Source organism: Apteryx rowi, unplaced genomic scaffold (assembly GCF_003343035.1).
Source record: "Apteryx rowi isolate R43461 unplaced genomic scaffold, aptRow1 scaffold_3, whole genome shotgun sequence".
In the NCBI taxonomy this organism is placed as follows: Eukaryota; Metazoa; Chordata; class Aves; order Apterygiformes; family Apterygidae; genus Apteryx; species Apteryx rowi.
Genome location: NW_020449418.1, coordinates 9,896,007 through 9,903,038, shown reverse-complemented (window position 1 = coordinate 9,903,038; position 7,032 = coordinate 9,896,007). Strand labels below are relative to the sequence as shown.

General features: G+C 44.1%; 1 long non-coding RNA gene across 2 annotated transcripts in view; it reads left to right on the top strand.

The window, feature by feature from the left end:
• The window catches only part of LOC112968055, a 40,469-nt gene that overhangs the window by 9,934 nt on the left and 23,503 nt on the right, over positions 1-7,032 (top strand). For both annotated transcript variants that reach the window (XR_003254198.1, XR_003254199.1), the window contains exon 3: positions 3,363-3,482. This is a non-coding gene — a long non-coding RNA (uncharacterized LOC112968055). The remainder of the gene's footprint in view (positions 1-3,362; positions 3,483-7,032) is intronic.

Here is a 7,032-nt window from a genome sequence, read left to right as displayed (position 1 = left end):
TTTTTTTTTTTTTCATTTGCTGTCCCAGAATTTATGCAACTTTTTGAGTGGTGATGTTCTTCCTGGTGTGGTGTCATGCAGTGGCTGCCTGTACTAGCCTCAGCTCTTAAGATTGTTGATTCAGTGACATTGCTGCCAAAAACAAACAACAGGGACTGGTAGAAACCAACCAAATTAGGAAGCCCTTCAAAGATGCTCTTGATTATTAGTTAAATTATTGGATTGTGGTTGCTCTCAGTTATTACTATGTTTTTACTTTATTACTTTCCTGTCTCAGAGAGCCATGTTTTTAAAAGCAGATGTCAAGAACCACTTTTAGATGTCAGGATAAATGTCAGAGATTTTAAGAGTTGTGCGATGTTAAAGGACATTAAAACTCTGCAATTTTATCATGAAATAGAGGTGAATTGATCAGATTAGCCTTATACAGGCCTTTCTTTTTAAAATATTGTCAAATACAGTTACATTATCATATATCAAAACTGGGTTGTGTTCCAGGGATCAGACACATCACCTAATATTTTCACAGAATAACTTAGATCTGTCTTAGAAGTGACTGAATGCTGGAATAGCTTCTTTTAATGTAACATTTTTTATGTATAGGTCTCTGATAGAGACATAGTTTAAGAACAGGCTTTTCTGGCTATTGCTGGACTTTTAAATAAGTATTTGAAAGGTGTTGAATTGCTTAGAGGACCCCCTGCACTTAGTGTGAGCTGGTGGATTTAGCTGAATTGAAGTTAGCACTGGAGAGGAGTTTTGAAAGCATGTTTGTATGAGTTCCTGAGTGCTGATCATTTCTAACACATCCAGGTTTTAAAATCTTGACTTGTATTTATTTGCTAATCTCCAAGAGTTAATTGCTTCCTTGTGGAAATCCCAGAACAAAATGTCCTGCATGCACTGTACTCGGAGAGAGACAGAATAAACATTTTTTGATGTATGTTTTGTTTTCTGAGACTTTATTCCTGCTGGTGTTGTTTGATTCATTTTTTTCACTTCTCTCTGATAGAGATGAATCACGAAGGGATAATGATCCCTCCTCAAACTTCCCGTAGAAAATATGGCCACTTAATAAAGCTGTGAAGTGGGAATCAGAAGAAGCCTTTGTAAAGTGGCCTGTGCCAGGGAACAGCCTGAGCTCTCTGTCTCCTGAGCACAACAACCTACTTCTGGGCTAGGAGACTATCTTCATCTCCAAAATAGGGTCGCCACAGGCAAACTACCTCTTGGGAAGTGTCCTTAGGTCATCTTAACTGCAAAACTCTGTTTGAGGAAAGTGCTGGCTGGAATAGGCTAAATTTGTGACAGAGAGGACATTCTGATAATTAGCTGGTCAAGAGGATGCTCTTCTTGTGCTTGGAAATGCTCTTGAATCTGCTTGGTAGATGTGGCCTAAATGGATAGTACCTGATGCTCTCTTTCACATGGAAGCCATATTCTATATAAAAAGCACACTGAAGCAGGAGTCGGAAAAGCTCATTTCTAATTGTGCCTCAAAAGTGGATCTCTTGCTTGATCTTCATCAAGTCACCTATCACTGTGCTTCTGTGAGGCTGAGGAAAATAACATTTCTTTAATGACTTCTGATTGTCTGTTATTACTATTATTTAGGATCAGTTTGTGGATCTACCCAGTCTGGCATCTGGCTGTAACCACTACCTGCTGCTTCAGAGACAGTTATTTAAATGTCACCAGATGGGCAGGAAGCCCATCAATGACCATGTTAATTCTCTGAAGTTTGAGTAAACTTACCATTATATCAACACACAAATGTTAGTAGTGGTTGTAAAATTACGCTACCTTTAAAAAAAAAATCCAGACACATGCCAGTTCTATTATAGACTCCATCTGTGCATCTACTGGTTCAAAATGAAAAAAAAAATCCCTTGCTTAGCATGTTGATCAACTAATTATTATAAACTATATCTCAYAGTAACATCCTGTTTCAAAAGTGTACAGCTGTTTCTGTCTGTCTCTGTTTCTTTATTCTTTTTATATCTTTTTCCATGCTTCCTCCTCGGTACTTTGTATCCAATGGAAAAATTGATAAAGTATTTAAAACATTAGATCTGAAGTCTGGACCCTAAGCAGTGAACTCAGTGTCAGTCTTTCAAATGAATTCAGTGAACTTTAGATCAGTATTTAATCATAAAAGGTGATGTTATGTCTGCTTTTAGCAGATATAGCTGTTGCAGATGTTATATCTGCTTTCTAAGGCCCACAGGGGGATTAAAATTGATTCTCAGGCTCACCAGTGGTGTGGCATGATCAGATGGGTGCTTCAGCAGCAAAACTGGCTTAAAGAGCTCCTGTCCTTGTGTTGCAGTGCACTGCCCATTCGTGTCACAGTTTGATGAGCTGTTGTCCTCAGCAACAATACTGGCTCTCTTTCTGCCTGCCCTTGTTACCCGATCTCACATCCATGCTGCCCACTCTGTTGAATTAACACAACAGTATGTGGGATCCCACTATAAATGAGAAAAGGGAACAAATGTGGGTTATAACTCCCAATTCTCCCCCAAATTTCCATACTCCTTTTTAATCTGGACCCATTCCCTGATCAGTTTTGCAGTTCGGCCCTGCAAACAGGCATTACAGCACAGCTGAAGATGAACAGTGTGGAGTGAAGAGTAGGGGAAATGGGGGAATAAGCAGCAGTTGTAGGAACTCTTTGAAGGGTGTTTTCTCCTGACCAATCAACGCAGAACCCAAGTGGTGTTAACCCAAAATACTAAATTCTGAGGCTTTCCTGTTCAGGGTTCAACTTTTACTCTGTGAATATTTTCACTGAACTGATGCTGCTGCTTGCAGGAGAGAAGTGTGAGCACAGTCTAAGTGCATCAGTCCTTGGCTCAAAAGCAGGCCCATCTGTTGACGGATCTCTTTCAAACATGAAGTGCATTTAGACTGATTTATACTTTTACCTAAAAATCATGCAGGACTTCCAGAGCTGAATATACAATTGACTCTGGACCAGGCAGTGTTATAATTATGTTTGTTTTAGTAGTGTTTTTGCAAATCAACTCAGACTCAAGGCAGACTAAGATTTGCATGAATGCTTGCAAACAAAAAATTGCTGACTTCCCAAAGTCTGGTTAATTGACCATCCACCAACTTCAGGAAAAACACATGTAAGTTGTGGCCAGAAAAATAAGAATTAAAAAAATCCTTGAAACAGCAGCAAAGACCCTGAAGTACAAGGTTATAGCAACTGCTGTCTTGAGGGGATTTTTAGTTTTCATTCACAATAGGCAACAGAGCAGGGCATCTGTGACCCTTGGACCTTACTTCTTGTTGGCTAAGAGACACCCAATTGTTTTTTATTGTAAACATCACCTCCTCTTCCTTTGCACTGACAGGTTTTCCCATGGCAGTCAATGTCAGCGGCACCAAAGGCCCTCTGAGGGCTTTTCAAAGAAAGAGATTGTGTCCGAAAACAGGAGTCCAAGTAGCAAGCTAAGGAAAAGCCACTGCAACAGGTAATTGAGAAAAGATGGAAAATCCTTTGTCTGAAGAGGAAATTATTTGTCCTGAGTTTCCAAGAGGATCTCTGAGGAAATGCTTGGGGAGTCTACACAAGGAATCCTTTTCCTTTCATATTATTACATTTTGGATAGCCATTTTATTGCAGCATATAAATCAAATCCAAGCCCTAAGTCTCTATTTGCTGCTGGTCTCTTGGCCGTTCACGTAGGAGGGATGAAGAGAGAACATACAAATGTCCTATTTGCACTTGTTGTTTGAAGACTGTATTATACAGTCTAAGCAGTGGTGGAGATTAGTCTGCTTGAAAGAAGTTGTATATTAAAGATAATCTTTGGGAGATGGGTAGTTATGGGGGAGGGATATGAAGCTTTGGTCCATGCCAGAGGAAGAGAGAGAAGCCCGATTTTTTATGTTTAATCTGCTGGCCCTAATCTCCAGGCTGATGTTGGATAATGATACATGTTCCTCTTGTCTTCAGTTGCTGGAAGAAAAAAGCAGTGTACAATGACTGTGATGGGGCAGGAGCTAGTTCTGAATTCAGTGAGAAAGATTATTACAGAAAATGGTGGGAAACTTAATTTTTTGCCTTCTACAGACAGCTGGAAGTAGTCTTACGGTCACAGGCCGTGGTTCTCATGGAGATCTTTAACCACCCTGATATCTGCTGGAGGAACAGCACAGCAAGGCACAAGCAATCCAGGAGGTTCCTGGAAAGCACTGATGATAACTTTCTGACACAGGTGATGGAGGAGCCAACGAGGAGAGGTGTGCTGCTGGACCTTGTACTAACAAGCAAGGAAGGACTGGCTGGAGATGTGAAGGCTGGGGACAGCCTTGACTGCAGTGACCATGAGCTGGAGTTCAGGATCCTGTGAGGAGGAATCGGGGCAAAAAGTAGGATCACAACCCTGGGCTTCAGGATAGCAAACTTTGGCCTCTTCAGGGACTTTCTTGGAAGAATCCCATGGGATAGGGCCCTAGAAGGAAGAGGGGTCCAAGAAAGCTTGTTGATATTCAAGGATCACCTCCTCCAAGCTCAAGAACAGTGCGTCCAAAGGAGCAAGAAGTCGAGCAAAGGGGGCAGGAGACCTGCATGGATGAACAAGAAGTTCCTGGCAAAACTCAAACAGAAGAAGGAAGTGTACAGAAGGTGGAAGCAGGGACAGGCCACTTGAGAGAAATATAGGGTCGTTGTCCGAGTATGCAGGGATGGGGCTAGAAAGGCCAAGGCACATGTGGAGTTTCAACTGGCAAGGGATTTCAAGGACAGCAAGAAGGGCTTCTTTAAATATATTAGCTACTGAAGGAAGACTAGGGGAAATGTGGGCCCACTGCTGAATGGGGCAGGGGCCATGGTGCTGAAGGATACAGAGAAGGCAGAGATACTGAATGCCACCTTTGCTTCAGTCTTTACCGGTAAGACCAGCCCTGAGGAATCCCAGACCCTGGAGACCAGGAAGAAAGTCTGGAGAAAGGAAGACTTTTCCCTGGTGGAGGAGGATCGGATTAGAGATCATTTAGGCAAACTGGACATCCACAAGTCCATGGGCCCTGATGGGATGCACCCACGAGTGCTGAGGGAGCTGGCAGACGTTCTTGCTAAACCACTCTCCATCATCTTTGAAAGGTCATGGAGAACAGGAGAGGTTTCTGAGGACTGGAAGAAAGCACATGTCACTCCAGTCTTCAAAAAGGGGAGGAAGGAAGACCCAGGGAACTACAGGCCAGTCAGCCTCAACTCGATCCCTGGAAAGGTGATGGAGCAGCTCATCCTGGACACCATTTCCAAGCATATGAAGAGTAAGAAGGTGATCAACAGTAGTCAGCATGGCTTCACAAAGAGGAAATCATGCTTAACCAATCTGATAGCCTTCTCTGATGGGATGACTGGCTGGGTAGATGAGGGGAGAGCAGTGGATGTTGTCTACCTTGACTTCAGCAGGCTTCTGACGCTGTCTCCCACATCCTCATAGGCAAGCTGATGAAGTATGGGCTAGAGGAGCAGAGAGTGAGGTGGATTGAAAGCTGGCTGAAGGGCAGAGCTCAGAGGGTTGTGATCAGCGGCGCAGTCTAGTTGGAGGCCTGTAGCTAGCGGTGTCCCCCAGGGGTCAGTACTGGGTCYRGTMTTGTTCARCTTCTTCATCAATGACCTGGATGAAGGGACAGAGTGCACTCTCAGCAAGTTTGCTGACGATACAAAACTGGGAGGAGTGGCTGATACACCAGAGGGCTGTGCTGCCTTTCAGAGAGACCTGGACAGGCTGGAGAGGTGGGCGGAGAGGAACCTCATGAAGTTCAACAAAGGCAAGTGCAGGGTCCTGCACCTGGGGAGGAATAACCCCAAGCACCAGTACAGGTTGGGGGTTGACCTGCTGGAAAGCAGCTCTGCTGAGAAGGACCTGGGAGTGCTGGTGGACACCAAGTTAAGCATGAGGCAGCAATGTGCCCTTGTGGCCAAGAAGGCCAATGGTATCCTGGGGTGCATCAGGAAGAGTGTTGCCAGCAGGTCGAGGGAGGTGATTCTCCCCCTCTACTCAGCCCTGGTGAGGCCACATCTGGAGTACTGTGTCCAGTTCTGGGCTTCCAGTACAAAAGAGACGTGGAGCTACTGGAGCGAGTCCAGCAAAGCGCTGCTAAGATGTTGAAGGGAGTAGAACATCTCTCTTATGAGGAAAGGCTGAGAGAGCTGGGCCTGTTCAGCCTGTAGAAGAGAAGACGAGGGGGGATCTTATCAATGTGTATAGGTATCTGAAGGGAGGGTGTAGAGAGGATGGAGCCAGGCTCTTTTCAGTGGTGCCCAGCGACAGGACGCGAGGCAACGGGCACAAACTGAAACACAGACAGTTCCATCTGAACATGAGGAAAAACTTCTTCACTGTGAGGGTGACAGAGCACTGGAACAGGTTGCCCAGAGAGGTTGTGGAGGCTCCTTCTCTGGAGATATTCAAAACCCGCCTGGATGTGATCCTGTGCAATGTGCTCTAGGTGACCCTGCTTGAGCAGGGGGGTTGGACTTAGATGATCTCCTGAGGTCCCTTCCAACCTCAACCGTTCTGTGATTCTGTAATTTTGAAACTCCTGTTGTCACCATTACAAGTAGGAAGATCCAAAGAATTTGCCATGTAAGTCAGGTCTCTGATGAAGTATGAGCACTTCAACCTAATGTTTTTTTTTCCAAGACAGAAGTTATTTCAGATGCCATGAGGGCCAGAGAACATTGTCGTCACTTGCCCTCGCATACCACAATCTACAGAAAGCTTCCCTAAGAGCTAAAGATGCGATACCAAACATCAAAAGCAGAACTACCATATGTGCTTCAGGAAGAAAACAGTAGAGATCAAGGATGGGTCTTTTTTTTTTTCTTTTTTTCTTGACACTTTTCAAATCACTCCACAGTTTTCAACTCCAGGGCTGCAATGATTGGAAATACATTAGGATATTTTCTCTATGAAAATGGTGGTATTTTCTCCCTGCTCTTTCAGGCCAGACTCAGATCCTCTCCCTTCAGTTCCATGAGCATTTAGCTGTCCCACCTTACGCAGG